This window comes from Rhinatrema bivittatum, chromosome 2 (assembly GCF_901001135.1).
Source record: "Rhinatrema bivittatum chromosome 2, aRhiBiv1.1, whole genome shotgun sequence".
Taxonomy (NCBI): Eukaryota; Metazoa; Chordata; class Amphibia; order Gymnophiona; family Rhinatrematidae; genus Rhinatrema; species Rhinatrema bivittatum.
This window is the reverse complement of record NC_042616.1, coordinates 691203151-691224336: the sequence shown is the minus strand read 5'-3', so window position 1 is coordinate 691224336 and position 21186 is coordinate 691203151. Positions and strand designations below refer to the sequence as shown.

Here is a 21186-nt window from a genome sequence, read left to right as displayed (position 1 = left end):
CTTGTAGATCTTTTGCTCTATGAGCATGTATAGGAATTCCCATTCAAGCATTATCTCATGAGCCCCCCCTCAGTCGATTTGACACCTAATTCTAGCTCTCCAAGGAGACAGGTGGGTATTTAGCATGGCTATTTCATCCTATCTATGGAACACACTGCTTATAAGCAAGCTTGCTTTTTCTGTTAATAAGTAGGGCTGAATTAGCCATGACATGTGGAGAGTCCCAAGCTGAAGATTGCAGCAAAGTGAGTACTGAAAAGCAATCCGGACCCCACCATGGAAAGTAGACTACTGGGTAAAAAGGCTACGTAAAACTGCTTTTCCAAATTTACTGCAATTCTTCGATCAACTTTCCACACAGTAATGGAACACAAAGGTATGTACTGATGACCAAGCTGCAGCTCTGCAGATGTCTTTGAGAGATACAGCTCGTAGATGAGCCCTGATACTGCCATGGCTCTCACTTAATAAGCCTTGATTCAATTTGTAATCTGGATGCTTGCTAGGGTATAGTAATGTACAATACAATCTGCTAGCCAATTAGATAATAATTGTCTGGCCACTGCTATGCCTAGACGATTAGGATCATAAGAGACAGAGCTGGGAAGCTTGATGATGTGGCTGGGTTCTTCTTTCGTAATAAATCAAGGCCCTTTTACAGTCCAAGGTGTGAAGGGCTTTTTCACTTTCATGTGGCCTTGAAAAGAACATATCAAGTATGATGGCTTGATTAACATGGAAAGCTGATACAACTTTTGGTAGGAATTTTAGGTGAGTGTAGAGCACTACCCTATTGTGGAAGAATTTCATGTAGGGTGAAGCTTGAAGTTCATGGACCTTTTTTGGTTGATGTTACTACTACCAAGAACAGTACTTTCAACATTTAAAAACTTAAGAGGAGCAGACTCCAACGGTTCAAACTGTGGTTTAATGAGTTGTGCGATTTAGATCCCATGGTAACATGGATGTGCGACTGAAGGTTTAGGCTGCCATACATCTTTCATAAATTTGGACACTAACAGGTGAGTAGAGATACATTTATTCTTGAATATGTAAGTGGTTGTAGCACTGAGATGTACTCACTGATAAAGTGATGAATCCTGAAGCAGACAGAGAAAGCAAGAAGTTAAGCAAGCTTGGATTCACATAAGAATGGGTCCAAGGAATTTTACTAACACCATGCAGAAAATCTTTTCTATTTAAAGCCATAGGCTCTCCTAGTTCATGTTTTTTTTTTGCAGATACTATGATGTCCTCAATTTCCTTTGGCAAGGACAAACCAGAGATTAGTGAGCACTTAACATCCAAGCCATCAGATTAAAGGATGCAAGGTTTGGATGGAAAAGGCATCTTCTTTCTTGAGTTAATAAGAATAGATCAGACCCTGAGATGGTTTGGAGGACTGCTGTATAGCTTCACTATTTTATTTATTTACTTAACATATTTATTACTCACCCTTCCATAATTCGGAACAGAGTACAATTTACGTATATAAAATAAGCACACAGTAACCACATAAAAGCATATAGTACAAACAAAACAACAACAAAAAAAAGTATCATAATCATGACTGCCAGCACAGGGGAATAAGATGTCTAATCAAAAATCTAAATAGAAGGATCAAACTCAGTTTTAAACAAATAGGGTTTTAACATTATCTTGAAGGCTTTCGGCTCTTTAAAGTTGCGTACAGTTGCAGGTAAAGAGTTCCATAATACAGGACCTATGATAAGAGAATGCTCTCGCCTGGATTTCACGCACATGTGCAGCTACAGGGGATGGGAAGTCATATATCTCTAAACTAGATGATTGAAGGGCAAAACATCTTGATGAAAAAAGATTTTACTCAAAAGAAAACAATATTTAAAGATGAGATGGAATGCAGACTGTTGACAGAAGAACATGGATTTTGTTCTGTTAACATCAAGGATACTGTAGAACTCCGATGAAGGATTTTTCTTTGAAATGCAACCACGTTGGGATGTTATCACAAAGCTAAGTTTTTTTGGACTACTAAAGCTATTTAGAATTGAGAAATGAAATGTTGGTTTTTTTGGCTTATAAGAAAAACAATCACTAATGGAGCATATGGTATGCATTCATCAAATTATTATTGAAAAGTATTAAGCAAAAGGTTTGATATGCATGAAAAACTATTAAAAAAATTAGAAAAATCATTTTAATACTCAACTGATTGCAAGAAAACAAGGTGGCTTTAGTAGTAGTTAATGAGTAGGATATTAATGGTAACCTAGTCATGAAACCAACACTGCTCACCTTTAAATACTGTTTTCTTGTGACAGCCAAAATAGTAAAATCTTTTTTCAACAAGGTGTTTTTTTGCATTGAATTTTTCTGGTAGAGGGTCACCCTGAGTGTGGTTGACTATAACTGGGATATAGACTGAGGAAGAAGATAAGCCAGGGAGATGAAGCATTGTTTTGTAAACTGAAAATTATAGTTGCTAGTTTGCACTGGATACACCGGTAAAGTGGAGCCAGCATAGTGATTTAAGGACAGATGTCTGTTCACGAATGGCTATTCCGGTAAGCAAGAGGGCCGCTAAATTTTGAACAATTTTAAAGGGACCGCAAAGAATTAGCAGGAAAGTGTTATAAAGGTTTGGATAAGTTTCTAAAGAATAAATCCATAAACTGCTATGACCGTAATTAATAAGCAATAGTAGCTTGTGATCTGTCTAATGTTTGGGTACTTGCCAGGTACTTGTGACATGTATTGGCCACTGCTGGAAACAGGATACTGGGCTTGATGGACACTTGGTTTGACCCAGAATGGCATTTCTTATGTTCTTATGTAAGGCAATACAATAATCTAGCCCAGATAGGACAAGAGATTGGAGAACTTTCCAGATATGCAAATCAAAAACTTATCTGTGCCACATTGGACCTATGAAGATCAGATGGGCCCCATCTTTGAGCACGTTTTGCACTATTCTGGATATCAGTGGGATCAGTGGAAAAGCATACAAGAGATTTGCATTCCGGTCAAGCAGAAAAGTATCCTGAGTTGTTCTGAGTTTGCTGGGAACAATGTTGCAAAACTTTTCCAGTTTTCTGTTTTTGTTGTGAAACAAACGGGTCTACTGCTGGTAGACTCCACAGACTGAACACCATGTTGGCTGTTGATTGCTGCAGAGACCATTTGTGTGGCTGAAAGACTCTTTTGAGCCAGTCTGCTAGCATGTTGGAGATTCCCAGAAGGTAGGTTGATTGCAGCTTGGCATGATGTTTGGTCACCCATTTCCATATCTGTATCACTTCTAGGCAAAAAGTCTATTAGCCTGTTCTTCTTTATTTGTATTATATATAGAATATTGAGACATGATTGTCTGTCTAATTAAAGATGGACTTTCACGAAAGTGAATCGGATTATGCTCATTTATTTCTTTTTTTTTGTCACAATAATTTTTTATTAAACTTCCCAGGTTTGCACAGCTGGGGGCATGTATAGGTCCTCCAGAGTAAGAACATAGAACACCACAATACAATACACAGTGGGGCGGATTTTAAAAGCCCTGCGTGCCGGCGCGCGTAAGTCCCGGGGCTTTCGAAAAGGGGCGTTTCGGGGGCGGACCCGGGGGCGTGGCGCCGGCCCGGGGGCTTTTAGCAGGCGTAAATCTGCCAACAATGGTAAGGGAGGGGGTTAGATAGGGCCGGGGGGGGGGGGGGGGGGGGGGGGGTGGGTTAGGTAGCGGAAGGGAGGGGAAGGCGAAGGAAAGTTCCCTCCAAGGCCGCTCCGAAATCAGAGCGGCCTCGGAGGGAACAGGCAGCACACGCTGGGCTCGGCGCGCGCAGGTTGCACAAATGTGCACCCCCTTGCGCGCGCCGACCCCGGATTTTAAAAGATACGCGCGTATCTTATAAAATCCAGCGTACTTTTGTTCGCGCCTGGTGCGCGAACAAAAGTACGCGATCGCGCAAATATTTAAAATCTACCCCAGTAAGTTCAACCTTCTGGAAGACATTGCAAAGAGAAATAAATAATCGCTGTCACCAAGAGTTTGATTTGAAACTGTCTTTCTTGGAATGACCAAGTCTCAGGTCTAAAATGAGCCGATGTGGGTTCCCCCATCCTTTTTTTGAGGCATCAGTCACCAATGTCACTTGAAGAGGAGGGAAACATAATGAAGTCCCCTTCTGAAGGGTGAGAGGGTCTAGCCACCAGCACAAATTGTTTCATTTTTATTGAAATGTGTTCTTTTTTTAGACAAAGGCTGAGTGAATTAGTCCCATTGAGAATAAAACCCCCATTATAAATATCATAAATAAACACAAGTTAGAGGAACCACATGGATCGCTGCTGCCATGTGGTCCAGAACAAGCTGTCGACTGATGTGTAGTCAGGCTGTGTATGAGTGACATGAGAATAGTCACTCAGTCTAAGAGAAGCAACGCTCTGTCTTGTAGAGAATCTCGCCATTCTCCAATGACCTATATATTCTTCAGCATCTAAAAGTGGTTGAGAGAATGTGATGCCACTATCCCTGGTCAGAAAAAAAGGCTTCAGCTTTTGTATACTGTCATGTAAATATTGGACCATGTAGAATTGGTAGTTAGAAATCCTTGCAATTAGAATGGAGCTTTAAAACATTTTTTCCCAAAATTGTCTAGGATCCTTCCCTGGTGGAGAATGAGAGTATTTCTTTAAAGACAATTCTACCACTACAGATAGACACAATGCCAAACCCTGAAGATTTTTGTACGTTGTATTTAAAGTCTAGTTTTCTTGATACTGGGATGCAGGTAACAGGATATTCCCAAAATTGCATTTTTAATTCTTGCAGGATTTGATGGATTGGAAGAGCTGCTGGATCTGTTGGTATATCTAGTATTTGAAGGAGACTCGTAACATTTGTGCATGGCCTTTCTCCTTATGCACATTTATCATAAAGGCTTTTCCAAGCTTGTCCAAAATTATTGAGTAGGAAAGATCTTCCAGGGGAAATGAGTATTCTGAAAGTTCTGGAGGTGGAACAGATGGTATCCCCATCAAACCCTCTTTAGATCCCAGAGGTGAGGGAATGCTAATCCAAGATTCTAGTAATGAAGATGGTGACTGAGCCCAGGTCCTTGGTCACCTTGGAGGGGCCTAATGTACCTCATCTGAGTGGCTAAAGTCTGCTGCGAGAGAAGACTATGGGCTAGAACTTCTGGGATGCCTGCTACCATTGCGACCGTAATGTCCATTGCGCACTGCGCATGCAAAGATGGGCTAATGGGATAACATGGAGTGAGGCTGCCATGTGGCCCAACAAACGAATCAGAAGGCAGGCACTTACACTCTAACTGCTGTGCACCAAGGTTGCCAACGAAGATAGGGCAAGGGCCCGATCGTGGGGCAAGAATGCCTGAGCCATGTCCAACCTGGATCCTATGAAGTCCAGCCAGGGAGACAGGCAGGGAAGGGATTTTGAGTAGTTGATGACAAAATGCAGAGATTGCAGCACCTGCATCGTTAGGGCCAAAGCATCCATAAATCACAAAGTTTACCATTTGATACTCAATACATTTCACAGGAAACTTAAGAAATCAGTCCTTAACTGAACAACCCTGGAGCACATGGCAAGGAAGACTAGTCTTGTTTTGATCTAGCTATTAAATTGTACAACAGCCATATTTCATTTCTAATTTAATATCGTATTAGGTATTCATCATTTCCTTCCTTTCCACCCTTTTTCTTTTGGACTTGTATAATTTACTACTGGATTTTTATAGGTTGTTAATTTCTTTAATCCCAGTGAAGGCAGGTTAGAAATGTTTCCCTTTTTACCAATGTGGAGATTACTTACCTGATAATCTCGTTTTCCTTAGTGTATGCAGATGGACTCAAAACAAGTGGGTATAGCGTGCTCATGCTAGCAGTTGGAGACGGATCTGACGTCAGCACGGGTACATATACCCCCACAGGAAGTGCAGCAACTCAGTAATCTTCCTTGCAAAAGCTTTATGGATATATGTGTGACTGACCGATCGATTAAATGAACAGGATTACCCTGACCAATTGAGACCGCCAGTGTTCTCAACCGGAAAGCGTCAACACCCGGCAGGGTGGATGCCCTATTTAAGAAAGCATGGCTTACCGTGAGTCGGTGAATCCTCATGTATACCGGCAGCCGGGCGGGATGCTGAGTCCATCTGCATAGACTAAGGAAAATGAGATTATCAGGTAAGTAATCTCCACATTTCCTTGCGTGTAGCAGATGGACTCAAAACAAGTGGGATGTACAAAAGCTACTCCCGGACTGGGCGGGAGGCTGCCCGAGGTCAGTTCAGGACTGCCCTAGCGAATGCCGTGTCCTCCCTGGCTTGGACGTCCAGACGGTAGAATCTGGAGAAGGTATGGAGGGAGGACCACGTCGCCGCTTTACATATCTCTGCCGGCGACAACATCCTAGTTTCTGCCCAGGAGGCCGCCAGAGCTCTGGTAGAGTGAGCCTTGACCCGTAGAGGTGGTGGTTTTCCCGCTTCTACATAGGCCGCCTTCATAACTTCTTTAATCCAGCGGGCGATGGTTGACCGTGAGGCCGCTTCCCCTTGCTTCTTCCCGCTATGAAGGACGAACAGGTGGTCCGTCTTTCGTAGCGCTTCTGACATTTCCAGGTATCTGGACAGCAGCCTGCCAATGTCAAGATGGCGCAGTATTCGACCTTCTTCCGATTTCTTCAAACCTTCCGTGGTTGGCATGGAAATGGTTTGGTTGAGGTGGAAGTGTGAGACTACCTTGGGTAAGAAGGAAGGAACCGTGCGAAAATGGATAGCCTCTGGAGTGATCCTGAGGAACAGATCACGGCAGGACAGTGCTTGTAGCTCTGAGATGCGGCGTGCTGAGCATACGGCCAGCAGGAACACCATCTTCAAGGTTAACAAACGGAGGGACAGGCCTCGAAGGGGTCTGAAGGCGGGTCCCGCTAGAAATTCCAAAACGAGGTTGAGGTTCCACAGGGGCACTGGCCACTTCAGTGGCGGGCGAATGTGTTTGACTCCTTTCAGGAAACGTGAAACGTCCGGGTGTGTGGCAATGCTGCGGCCTTCACTCCTGGGACCGTAGCAGGATAGCGCTGCCACCTGAACCTTGATGGAATTGAGGGACAGACCCTTCTGAAGTCCCTCTTGCAGGAAATCCAAAATGATAGGGATCTTAGCGGCATGTGGATTGGTGCTGTGAGTGTCGCACCAGGCTTCAAATACTCTCCAGATCCTGATATAAGTTAGTGATGTGGAGAGCTTGCGTGCTCGGAGGAGTGTATCTATTACCGGCCCCGAGTATCCTCTTTTCTTCAGTCTAGCCCTCTCAATGGCCAGACCGTAAGAGAGAATTGAGCTGGATCCTCGTGGAGGATGGGACCTTGCTGCAGCAGGTCCCTGTGTGGAGGCAGGGGTAATGGATTCCCTGCCAGTAGTCTTCTCATGTCTGCATACCAGGGTCTTCTTGGCCAGTCCGGGGCCACTAGAAGAACTAGGCCTCTGTGCCGCTGAATCTTGTGTATAATGGCGCCCAGCAGGGGCCATGGAGGAAAGGCATATAGCAGGATCCCCTGAGGCCATGGCTGTACCAGGGCATCGATCCCCTGGGAGAGAGGATCCCGCCTGCGGCAGAAATATCTGGGTACTTGAGCGTTGGACCTGTCCGCTAGTAGGTCCATGCGCGGGGTCCCCCACTGATCCACAATCATCTGAAAAGCTGTGGGCGACAGCTGCCATTCCTCCAGGTTTAGACTTTCTCTGCTGAGGAAGTCCGCCGTGGTGTTGTCCTTCCCGGCAATGTGGACGGCGGAGATGTCCTGGAGATTTGCTTCCGCCCAAGACATCAGGGGGGCTATTTCTAGGGATACCTGACGGCTTCTGGTTCCGCCTTGTCGGTTGATGTATGCCACTGTGGTGGCGTTGTCCGACATCACTCTGACCGCTCGGTTTCGGAGTCTGTGGGCAAACCGCAGGCATGCTAACCTGACTGCCCGTGCCTCTAAGAACATAAGAACATAAGAAAATGCCATACTGGGTCAGACCAAGGGTCCATCAAGCCCAGCATCCTGTTTCCAACAGTGGCCAATCCAGGCCATAAGAACCTGGCAAGTACCCAAAAACTAAGTCTATTCCATGTAACCATTGCTAATGGCAGTGGCTATTCTCTAAGTGAACTTAATAGCAGGTAATGGACTTCTCCTCCAAGAACTTATCCAATCCTTTTTTAAACACAGCTATACTAACTGCACTAACCACATTCTCTGGCAACAAATTCCAGAGTTTAATTGTGCGTTGAGTAAAAAAGAACTTTCTCTGATTAGTTTTAAATGTGCCCCATGCTAACTTCATGGAGTGCCCCCTAGTCTTTCTACTATCCGAAAGAGTAAATAACTGATTCACATCTACCCATTCTAGACCTCTCATGATTTTAAACACCTCTATCATATCCCCCCTCAGTTGTCTCTTCTCCAAGCTGAAAAGTCCTAACCTCTTTAGTCTTTCCTCATAGGGGAGTTGTTCCATTCCCCTTATCATTTTGGTAGCCCTTCTCTGTACCTTCTCCATCGCAATTATATCTATTTGAGATGCAGCGACCAGAATTGTACACAGTATTCAAGGTGCGGTCTCACCATGGAGCGATACAGAGGCATTATGACATTTTCCATTTTATTCACCATTCCTTTTCTAATAATTCCCAACATTTTTTTGCTTTTTTGACTGCCGCAGCACACTGCACCGACGATTTCAATGTGTTATCCACTATGACACCTAGATCTCTTTCTTGGGTTGTAGCACCTAATATGGAACCCAACATTGAGTAATTATAGCATGGCTTATTTTTCCCTATATGCATCACCTTGCACTTATCCACATTAAATTTCATCTGCCATTTGGATGCCCAATTTTCCAGTCTCACAAGGTCTTCCTGCAATTTATCACAATCTGCTTGTGATTTAACTACTCTGAACAATTTTGTGTCATCTGCAAATTTGATTATCTCACTCGTTGTATTTCTTTCCAGATCATTTATAAATATATTGAACAGTAAGGGTCCCAATACAGATCCCTGAGGCACTCCACTGTCCATTCCCTTCCACTGAGAAAATTGCCCATTTAATCCTACTCTGTTTCCTGTCTTTTAGCCAGTTTGCAATCCACGAAAGGACATCGCCACCTATCCCATGACTTTTTACTTTTCCTAGAAGCCTCTCATGAGGAACTTTGTCAAACGCCTTCTGAAAATCCAAGTATACTATATCTACCGGTTCACCTTTATCCACATGTTTATTAACTCCTTCAAAAAAGTGAAGCAGATTTGTGAGGCAAGACTTGCCCTGGGTAAAGCCATGCTGACTTTGTTCCATTAAACCATGTCTTTCTATATGTCTGTGATTTTGATGTTTAGAACACTTTCCACTATTTTTCCTGGCACTGAAGTCAGGCTAACCGGTCTGTAGTTTCCCGGATCGCCCCTGGAGCCCTAGTCGGTTGATGTTCCACCGCCCTTGACCGGCGAGTTCCTCGCAGTGTGCTCCCCATCCGTTCAGCCTGGCATCTGTAGTGGGCAGGGTCCAGGTTGGGGAGGACATTCTCGACCCCCGGCTCATGTGGCCGGGCTGCAACCACCACCGTATCTGAGCCCGCAGTCTGGCTGGTAGAGGTAGGTGTACGGTGTAGTTCTGTGATCGTGGGCTCCACCGAGATAGGAGGGCGCATTGTAATGGTCTCATATGAGCCCGCGCCCATGGTATCACCAGAGTGGATGCCATAAGGCCGAGGACCTGTAGGTAATCCCATGCTGTGGGCCGGGTGGCGCTCAGCAGGGCCTGCAGACGATTCCGGAGCTTTGCTCTCCTCTTGGCGGTCAGACTGACCCTGTCTTCCTGGGTGTCTAATCGGACTCCTAGGTAATTCCAGCGACTGAGAAGGCTGTAGAGAACTCTTGTTCATGTTTACTACCCACCCTAGGCTTTCCAGAAGAGCTATAACACTGTTGGTTGCCTGGTGGCTCTCCTCCGGTGACTTCGCCCTGATCAGCCAATCGCCCAGGTAGGGATGGACGAGGATTCCTTCCTTCCTGAGGGACGCCGGCACTACTACTATGTCCTTGGTGAAGGTCCGCGGCGCGGTGGCCAACCCAAAGGGTAACGCTCTGAACTGGAAGTATTGGTTCAGGACTTTGAAGCGTAAATAACGCTGGTGATCCCGATGGATTGGGATATGTAGATAGGCTTCTGACAGATCTAGGGATGTGAGGAACTCCCCTGGCTGTACTGCATTTTTGACAGACCGCAGAGTTTCCATGCGAAAGCTGGGGACCCGTAGGTGTCGGTTGACTGACTTGAGGTCCAGGACGGGCCTGAAAGTGCCCTCCTTCTTGGGCACTATGAAATAAATAGAATAATGCCCAGAATTGATCTCCCCTGCAGGCACTGGGATTATGGCATTTAGGGACAGGAGTCTCCACAAGGTAATCTCTAGTGCCGTCCTCTTGAGGGGTGAACAAGGAGATTCCACAAACTTGTCCGGCGGGAGCCGAAGAAAGTCCAGGTAATACCCGTCTCGGATGATGGCGAGGACCCACTGATCCGAAGTAATCTCGACCCACCTGCAGTAGAAGAGGGTCAGCCTGCCCCCTATGGCTGCTAACCCCGGATGGGTCGGCTGATTGTCATTGTGGGATGCGGCCGGGACCGGAACCCGAGCCGGTTCTCTTCTTGTTGTTTTTGGTCCGAAAGGACTGGTTCCTGGTCTGAAAACGAGGTGCCTGATAGCGAGTCCTGTAGGGGTTGAAGCGTTGAGAGCCTCCACCTCTGGATGGCCTAGGCAGAGGGCGCTGGGTCCTTCTTGGCCTGTCCTCTGGCAGACGGGGCAATGGAGAGGCGCCCCACTTGGTAGCCCAGTTCTCAAGGTCGCTGCCGAACAGAAGAGACCCCTTAAAAGGCATTCTGGTAAGGCGTGCCTTAGAAGAGGAGTCGGCCGACCAATTCCGTAGCCAGAGCTGCCTCCTGGCTGCCACTGATGAGGACACTCCCTTGGCTGCCGTACGAACTAAGTCGGAGGCAGCATCAGTGAGGAATGAGAGAGCCGATTCCATTTCTTCCTCCGGGGTGTTGTTCCTGGCTTGTGACAAACAGGAACGCGTCACTACGGTGCAGCAGGTCGCGATTCGTAGGGACATAGCTGCCACCTCAAAAGCTTGCCTCAGGATGGCGTCCAGGCGCCGGTCGTGCGCATCCTTGAGGGCCGCCCCTCCCTCAACTGGAATGGCCGTGCGCTTCACCATTGCACAGACTATGGCGTCTACCTTGGGGCACGCCAGCAGCTCCTTAGTTGCCGGGTCCAGGGGGTACACGCCTGATAAGGCCCGCCCCCCTTTAAATGAGGCCTCTGGCGCATTCCACTCCAGATCGATCAACTGCTGTGCTGCTTGGAGGAGGGGAAAATGATGGGTCGTCTGACGAAGGCCCTCTGGCAGGGGGTTCATTCTAGGTTCCCCTGGGGTGCCCTGGCCCGGGACCAGGGCACCCTGGGGTGCCCTGGCCCGAGACCGATCTCTCAATGCCTGTCCCGAGACAGGCATTGAGAGATCAGGTCAGGGAGATCCTCCTTAACGAAGAAGCGTCTCATGGTTCGATACGGCTCGGTTTCCGAGGGAGGTTCACCGTGCTCGGGAAGCTCACCTTCTTCCTCAGAGCAATCTGAATCCCTATAAATGGGACTCCCGGGTGGCGAGTGGCCGAGTCTAGGCCTCGAAGGTCCAGGGGCAGGGTCATCAGGTACATATGGGGCCGGTCGAGGAGCAGCCTGCATTTGGACAAAGGCATGAATTCCCTTGAATAAGTCCACCCAGGAGAGAGAAGCAGGGTCTGGTCTCAGGGGCACCAGGTCCCTAGGATTCCCCGGCTGCTCACTTCGGCCTGCGAGGTCCGGGGTGTTTCCTGAGGAGCTGGCACTTAATAAGGGCTGGGATCGTCCCTGCCCTGGAACTCCCAAGGCCTCCTCACATTGGGCACATAGGGAGTCTGCTTCCTCGCTCTGTGTGGCTCTGAGATGGCATGCTGAGCAGAGGACTAGAGCTCTAATGCCAGATTCTGGAGGTCCCAACTCCATGGACGCCTGGGCTCTCATACGCTCCATTACGTATCGTATCGCTATGCGCGAAAGCTGTGCCCCTATAAATGTGTGCCTGTCAGCGAGCGCCTAGTAACCCTAGTAACGTGCGCCCAACTTTGTGCGTATAGCAACGTGCGCGTAACAGCGTGCGCATAACTATGTGCGCTCTACGGCCTGCGCCTAACCAATCGTTGTGTGTAACAATGTGCGTGTAACACGGAAGTGAACAGGCAGGCAAAATGGCGGGCCGCCACGGAGGCCGACCCCGCTAATTCTCGTTCTCCGGAGACCAAACCAAGATGTACGCCTTACCTGATCTTCGGCGCTTCCCGGTTGTGACCCGGGCGGTCTCCGGCCGCGGGAGGAGAGGATAAGTACCTTCACCGCCGCACTCGAGGAAGTGCACCCGCTGACTCTAAGCCACACCCGAGCCCTTCTCACTCGGGGGCTAAGTCCTCACCGCGCACGGGTCGGGACCGAGGCCGCCTCTACGCCGCGCCCGAGCCCTTCTCACTCGGGGGCTAGGTCCCTGCCGCGATTCGGCCACCGGACCGAGGCTCTCACCTCCGAGGGACCACGGAAATCGCCTCGGGAAACTCAACTGGGGGAGGGACTGTAGGGTATCACCGCAGGAGTGCGGGGCTCGATCTTCAAGTAGAAGTCTTCAAGAATTTAGTCGAGTAGAATTTGGATGAACGCTCAGCAAGCGTTAGGAAGCTCCAAACTGCTTTGGAGACGGAAATTACTGAGTTGCTGCACTTCCTGTTGGGGTATATGTACCCGTGCTGACGTCAGATCCGTCTCCAACTGCTAGCAAGAGCACGCTATACCCACTTGTTTTGAGTCCATCTGCTACACTCAAGTAAATATGCAGTTATATTTATTTATAAAACTTATATACCGCATAATCTATTCATATAATAAAAGTGGTTTAAAATGGAACCCACACATAATTAAAACCAACAGAAAAGAACCCACAGAACAAAACAAAATTATCAAAATACATAATCCAAAAAGAAAATAACAAATAAAAACAAAATATAAAAATCTTGCTTCACATAATCCCACCTCAACTCCAAATCACAAATGGTCAACCCCAGCAACACCACCTCTAAATCCCCTCACTATTCATAAAAGGTGGGGGTGGGGGGATATGTCTTGACCAATTTTCAAATACGTGCACTCATTTCTTATCAATACAGGCAGGCCATTCCATAGCTGAGGTGCATTTGCAGTAAAGGCCCCTTTTTAGGCCACTACTAGCTAAAACCTATGTGACAACTCTAACTTCATATCTATGATGCAGGAATGAGTCAGCTGGAATTATGCTCTCTTAGCAACTGGCAGACAGTACAGTGAGGCTATCAATGAGGAAGCCCTATCCTTTCTGGTTTTCCAGAAGGGTTTTTGCTATACAAATGATTATTCTGATTTTTGCTATACAAGTGATTATCCTTGTTGAAATCATTTAATAATATATTATGAAGAAAGAACAGGCAAACTGGGTTCTCAGATCAAATAAATGCAAATATATCTAACAGATATTCAGCATAGATATCAGAAAAAAACAGAGGTGCTTGCAGATCTGAAGGACAGGTTATGCAACTCCAGAATGAGACCCTAATTTCAAAGAAATGAATTCAAAAACGACCTTCTAACCTTAAAAGTAATATCTCCATGATACTCTATTATTTTTGTTTAAAACCCAGCCACATATCTCAAACATGAAGTTGAATTTGCTGGGATAAACTCTTCAGGAAAAGAGAATAATATTGGCAGAAGATAGGGATCTTCATTTCGATTTTTATTTTTAAAAATTTTCCAAGGAGTTTATAAGAACAAAAAACAGGAAGAAATCAGTGGAAAAAATGTGATTCATTTTTCCAGATAAATATTGCAGTTTATTTTGGTGGTCAGAAGGAGAATAAAATATTAAGCAGATTCCCCCATTCAGTAGCATCCCTAGCTCTAGTCCATCTTCTGCCTAACATGTCCCTTTCTTTCCCAAAGAGAATCTCCCTCTTCCCCCACCCACCCTCATTTCAACAGCATTCATCCTCACTAATGGTGGTTCCAGATTTATCTCCTCTCTTCTTTGGCAGCAGCTTGCTGAGGCTCCCGTGCGCTGCAGCACTGTGCTTCTTTTTTATGGGGTCAGAAGAGCCTCTGGTGGGCATGACCCACTTCAAATGCTGCATTGGCCATACCAAGTAGTAGCTACTTTGGCTGTTTGGAGGGAGGGGGAGGCAGGACTTGAAATAGCACATCAGTGGCACTGGAGAGCGAGTGCTTTGCTTGTAGGGGACAGGACTTGAAACACTGGAGATGTTTTGGCCCATAGTGGCTGGAGGCCTTGAGAGAATACATCAGTAGCTCTAAAAGTGAAACATAGAAACATAGAAATGACGGCAGAAGAAGACCAATCGGCCCATCTAGTCTGCCCAGAAAGCTTCACACTTCTTTTTTTCTCATACTTATCTGTTTCTCTTGGCTCTTAGTAGCCTTTGGTTCTATTTCCCTTCCACCCCTAAAATTAGGGTGAAAATCAGTTTAAACCAATTGCTACTATTGGACAAAATCAATGTAAACTGAAAACAAAGGACCCTAAAGATAATCCAAAACAAGTTTCAGTACAGGGCAAAAACAAACCAAAAAAGATTTAGAGACCTGTTTTCAGATGAAATGGAGAATTGTCTTCATTTGCAGTTATATAATCAGCAAGGACAACTTGACAAATCTTCACTTTCGATGCATATCCAGCATGGCTCTCTGCTTCAACAGCATGGGAGAAGAAAAAACTGATACTTCAAGCATATCCAGCATAGCTCCCTGCTTCAACGGCAGGGGAGAAGAAAAACAACCAATAAGGGCTGTATAACATAGTCTGGGTAAAACAAATAAGCATGGGTGTAGCTTGCTTATTGCGGCAGTTACTACCCCTAACTAATCAAGCTAGATATTTCACTTGGATGCAGCTCCATCACTGCTCTCTACATTAATGGTGGGGGTGGAAGGGAAATAGAACCAAGAGCTAAGAGAAACAGATAAGTATGAGAGAAAAAAATGTGTGAAGCTTGCTGGGCAGACTGGATGGGCCGTTTGGTCTTCTTCTGCCGTCATTTCTATGTTTCTATCTTCAGACATGCTTTCCTCTCTCAATAGTCTGGTTCTGATAGATCAGAAACAGTGATGATACATCTTGATTAACTCCTCCATAGCCATCGCCCCTATAGAGAGGCAACCAAATTAGGAACCCTGAATATGAAGATCTGTCCTCCAAAGAAGTGTTTTTCATGAGTTAGCAAACAAAAGATATATACAAAGAGGTGGCACCAATACCTCATAAAACATTTGCATAGTAAAAACAGTCCAGGAGGGAATGCCAAGTAAAAAAAATCAAAAAAGGTATAACTATTTTTCTTCTTGTTTTTTTGTAAGGGGTTTATATAAGATACAACAGCTTGTCTGTTGGTAATGTTGAGGAGTGTTTTTCTGAGGTATTATTTTTCCTTTTGTACTTTCCCCAATAATGGGAACTTGATTACATGTTTTATATTTTTGAAATCTTCTTAATAATATGACTGTTTCTTATGGTCTACTCTGTAAATCTTAACAAAACTGCAAATATAAAAGCAAGTTTGCTTACCGTAAACGGTGTTTCCGTAGATAGCAGGATGAATTAGCCATGCTGTCATTGGATCTGTCAATCAGGTCCGGGAGACGGAGCTTTACCAAGCATAGATTTTAGCTCTCTGCGGCTGTGCGTGTGTTCCCGCACAGGAAAGTAACAGATTCTCCTCAGTCTGTGATTAAGCTGTAGTGTAGTCGAAAAGGCGGTGACTGCCAGGGAGGAGGGTGGGTCAGCATGGCTAATTCATCCTGCTATCTACAGAAACACCGTTTACGGTAAGCAAACTTGCTTTTTCCCGTCGATAGCAGGGCTGAATTAGCCATGCTGTGATGGGAGTCCCAAGCTCAAATTACGTTGTTTATGTTTGTACGTGATCATGAACAGTGTGGCAGTCACCGTGTACAAGAGGATAGAGATTGGAAGATTGCATGCCCTATCTTCGCATTGGTGGCTGCTTGTTGATCAAGGCAGTAATGGGATGTGAAGGTATGGAGCGATGACCATGTAGCTGCCTTACAAATGTCTATGGGTTGTACATGTTTAAGGTGTGCCAAGGAGGCCGCCACGGCTCTAACTTGATGAGCTTTGGGAACAGAATGTAGCTATAGCTTCTGTTTGTCGTAGCAAAACTTGATGCACTGTGCTATCCAGCTGCAGATGGTGCATTTAGCCACCGGTAGTCCAGGCACCTTCAGGTTGAAAGAGACAAAGAGTTGAGAAACTTGGGAGTCAGAGTTTGTTCTTTCTCTGTAGTATGCTAAAGCTCTTTTGCAATCTAGTGTATGCAGTAATTTTTCCCTGTCATTTGTATGAGGTTTAGGGAAAAAATGGGTAATTCTATTATCTGATTGAGATGGAATTGAGAAACCACTTTTGGTACGAAGGATGGGTGAGTTCGGAGAACCACCTTTTGGTGATGAAACTGTAAATACAGAGAATAATGGACCCAGGCCTGTAATTCACTGACTCATCGTGCTGATGTAACTGCAACCAGTAACACCACTTTCTATGTGAGGTATTTAATATGTGCTGAGTCCATGGGCTCAAACGGGGGAAGCATAAGCTGTTTAAGAACTATGTTCAGGTTCCATGGAAATGGAGGTTTGGAGATCGGAGGACGAAGGTGATTTAACCCCTTGATGAAACGAGATAGAAAGGGGGGACTGGAAATAGGAATATTGTTAAGTGGTCTGTGATATGCCGCCATGGCACTGAGATGAACCTTAATGGAAGATGTTGCAAGACCAGCTGTGTACAGTGTATGTAGATAATCCATGAGTAACTCAGGTGAACAGTCTAATGGTGGTACACCGTTAGAAGTGCACCAGGTCGAGTATCGTTTCCATTTATAGCTATAGTTTTTCCTTGTTGAGAGTTTCCTGGATTCTAACAAAATGGACTGTGCCGAAGTGGAAACTCCCTGTTCTACCAAAAGGAGCTATTTCAAGTCCTGCCTCCCCCTCCCTCCAAACAGCCAAAGTAGCTACTACTTGGTACTGCCAATGCAGCATTTGAAGTGGGTCATGCCCACTAGAGGCTCTTCTGACCCCACAAAAAAGAAGCACAGTGCTGCAGAGCACGGGAGCCTCAGCAAGCTGCTGCCAAAGGAGAGAGGAGATAAATCTGGAACCACCACTAGTGAAGATGAATGCTGTTGAAATGAGGGTGGGTGGGGGAAGAGGGAGATTCTCTTTGAGATTGTGGGGAAAGAAAGGGACATGTTAAGCAGAAGATGGACTAGAGATAGGGATGCTGCTGAATGGGGGAATCTGCTTAATATTTTATTCTCCTTCTGTCCACCAAAATAAACTGCAATATTTATCTCCATGCTGTCAAATGGAGAGATGAGTGTAGCGGGTGTAGAAGCGTTCCTTGATCTTGGAAGAGAAGATCTGGGCGATTTGGTAACCGAATTGGGTCTGAAATGGACAGTCTGAGAAGGAAACTGTACCACGGTTGCCTTGGCCAGGCTGGAGCTATGAGTATCAGTTGAGCCTTTTCTGCTATGCACTTTTGAATTGTCCTTGTTATGAGTGGTATGGGAGGAAAGGCATACAGGAGGCCTGTCGTCCACGGAATGAGGAAGGCATCCTGGGCGATCCTGAACTGACTTGGTCTTATCGAGCAGAATTTGGGAACTTGAGCGTTGATCTCTGTTGCAAAGAGATCTATCGCAGGCGACCCCCACTGAATGAAGATGTCTTGGGCTACATCCGAATCCAGTGTCCATTCGTGAGGATGAAAGATGCGACTTAGCCTGTCCGCTCTTGTATTTGCTACTCCTGGTAGGTAAGTTGCTTGCAGATGTATGCAATGTTGGTGAGCATGTTTGAAGATTGTCAGGGTCTCCTTGCAAAGGGACCATGAACCGAACCTTCCTTGCTTGTTGATATAAAACATTGCCACTTGATTATCTATGTAGATCATGACCCTGCGGCCCTTTATGTGATCTTGAAACACTTGTAACGCATTTCAAATTGCTCTGAGCTCCAATAAATATATCTGTAGGGTCTGCTTGAAGATTGTCCATAACCCTTGGGTTTCGTAAATCTCGAGATGTGCTCCCCATCCCTTGCGAGACGCATCTGTGGTTAAAATTGCATTGTGAGGAGGACGACTAAATAATGCTCCTTTGGGCAGGGTGGAGTCTAGGAGCCACCATGGTATGTCCTGTTTCATCTCGGAGATCAACGATAACTTCTGTGTCAATGGTTGTGAGTGTTGTTTCCATTGACGTTTTAGTCCCCATTGCAGGCGTCTCATGTGTGGCCTGGTATTGGGAACCGTGAAAATAGCCGCCACCATGTGGCCGAGGACTACCAAAATTTGTCTCGCCGACTGCCTTTGAGTGTTGTTCAACGAGTAGAGAAGTTGACGTAGTTGTGTTATTCTTTCTGTTGGGAGATATGCCCGATTGCGAACGGTGTCCAGGCCTGCTCCTACAAACTGTAGCCTTTGTGTTGGTTGGAGATGTGATTTCTGAAAATTGATCACTAGCCCCAATTCCTGTAAGCACTGTATCACCCGAAGGTGATCAAGTAAGATGTCCGGGGTCGAGGCTATTATTAGCCAACCGTCAAGATATGGAAAGATGGTCCTACCCTGTTGTCTGATATGAGCCACCACCACAACCATACATTTGATGAAAACCCTGGGTGCAGCAGATAGTCCAAAGGGAAGAACCTTGTACTGGTAGTGTTGATGGCCATAGTGAAAGCATAGGTAATGCCAAGAAGATGGATGGATTGGAATATGTGTGTAAGCATCCTTTAGATCGATGGAACACATCCAGTCGTTGGGTTGAATCAGAGGTAGGATCGATTTCAACGATACCATCTTGAATTTCTCTTTGGTCAGGAATTTGTTCAATTCCCGTAGATCTAATATGGGGCAAAGGCCACCCAACGTTTTGGGTATGAGGAAGTATGGGGAATAAAACCCTGTCTGTCGGGTTTTCGGGAAAATCCGAATGGCCTGCTGTTTGCGAAGCAAAGCAATTTCCTCCCCCAGTTGTGGTTGGAAGCTTTGACTCTTTAGAGTGGAAAGGTGAGGTAGTATGGGTTTTGTGGCAAATTGGAGTTGGTAGCCATGTCGTACTCTCTCTAAAACCCATTGATCGGTTGTTATTCTCTCCCAGGCTGCCAGGCAAGAATGAATTCTGCCAGGTGGTGCTTGATGTAGTGGTGGTGGCTGGGTTATTAAAAGATGGTGTTGATTTTACTGCAGCAGCCGGTTACTGTGTCTGCTATCTTTGGTTACGTGGCTTACCCCTACGTTGAGCTGAGTTGTGATGTTGTGGCGGAGGACGCTGGTAAGATGGATACGTCTGTGTATGAAAGGATTGATAAGATATGTAAGGCCTACAAGCATAGGATTGTCTACAAGTAGATCCTATATAACAACGTGTGGTCGAGTAGTGAGGTTATGATGTTAAGGATTGGACTGCTAGAACTTCCTCTTTTAATTTGCCGACTGTGTCTTGAAATCGTTCTCTGAACAGGTTGTCTCCTGTACACGGGAGGTTCGTTAGTTTCTCGTGTAAATTTTCTCGTATCGTACTAGAACGTAACCATGCCATCCTACGGGCTGCGATGGCTTTTGCAGACGCTCTAGAAGATGTTTCAAATCCCTCATATATCGACCGCAGAAGGTGTCGAGAACACTCCTCCATGTCATGAAGAGGCGCTGGTATCTGATCTGCCGTCGAGGAAAGCATACCTTTTGTGGCTTGTATGCACTCATATAGGTATTGTACCATGTAGAATTGATGGTGCATAATGCGGGCCATTCAACATTGAGTTGTGGTACATCTTTCTGCCAAACTCATCTAAATATCAGTTGTCTTTGCCCGGTGGATATGAGGTATGCGACTTTGCTTTTTTGAATCTTTGCATTGCAGATTCTACCACAATTGAAGCATGTGGTAGTTGTGGCATAGAGTAAGGCGATGTTTTCCGCATACAAAATTTTATATCCGTTTTCTTTGAAACCGCTGACAGAGAAAGGTGTTTCCAAAGATTTCTGTAAGACGGTATGTAATAGTTCCTGTGGTGGAAGAGATGTTGGTTCTCCCTGAGCATCGAAAATCTTTAGGAGACCAAAGGTTTCTGATCTAGGGTCTGTCTCCTTTTGTAATTCCAGATGTAATATCATGCCCAATTTTTCTCAACATTTTGGGTATGTCAGGTCCTCTGGAGGGGAATATGGTTCGTGCGGTTGTTCCTGCGGATCCGATGGGAATCCGGGAGATGACGATGGGGATGTTTGCGGAGACAGAGAATCGATAGGTGTATTTTGTTGTTGTATTGGTGAAATTGGTCTTTTTTCTATTGGGGATGCCGGAGGCTCCACCGAAGGTTCTCTAGAGGTATGTATATTGTGTTCCGGGGAACTCACAGATAGTTCGTTAGACATCTTAAAGGATGATTGAAGAGTTTCGTAAAACCCTGCCAACGACTGGGATAATTGAAAAAATGCCTCTTTTGTTTGAGGAGGCATTGTTGAACGACCAGATTGTTTTGGTAACTCATGTGCTTTAGGTTGCCCCGGAGGAATTTGAGGGGAAGCACTTGGCACATCATACTGCTTCCCCATCTTGCCCTCTGTGGTCTTAACAGAATTATCTGAGGATGTAGATGCAGCAGAGGAAGTGATTTGTATTATGTCTCTACGAGATAAGGTGCCTGCACTTCGTGCGTGAGATGATCTAGAAGTAGAAGGGCTCACTTCCCATGTGTCCCTCGTCTTCACAGCCTTTTGATGTGAGTGACATGATCGCCTATGGTGATGGCGTGACGATGATCCTGTATGGATTCCATTTCCCGACGGCGATTGTCTTATACATTTTGATTTCACCTCTGTAGAATTGGAATCTGAAGAGGTGGAATGAGGTACATCTGGAGACTGATGTCTTCGTTTTAACCCATATGGTATTGAATGATATGGGTGTTTGGA

General features: G+C 45.7%; 1 protein-coding gene across 6 annotated transcripts in view; it reads right to left on the bottom strand.

Annotated features, from left to right (window-relative positions):
• The window catches only part of WWP1 (WW domain containing E3 ubiquitin protein ligase 1), a 398863-nt gene that overhangs the window by 306330 nt on the left and 71347 nt on the right, over positions 1-21186 (bottom strand). The window lies entirely within an intron of this gene.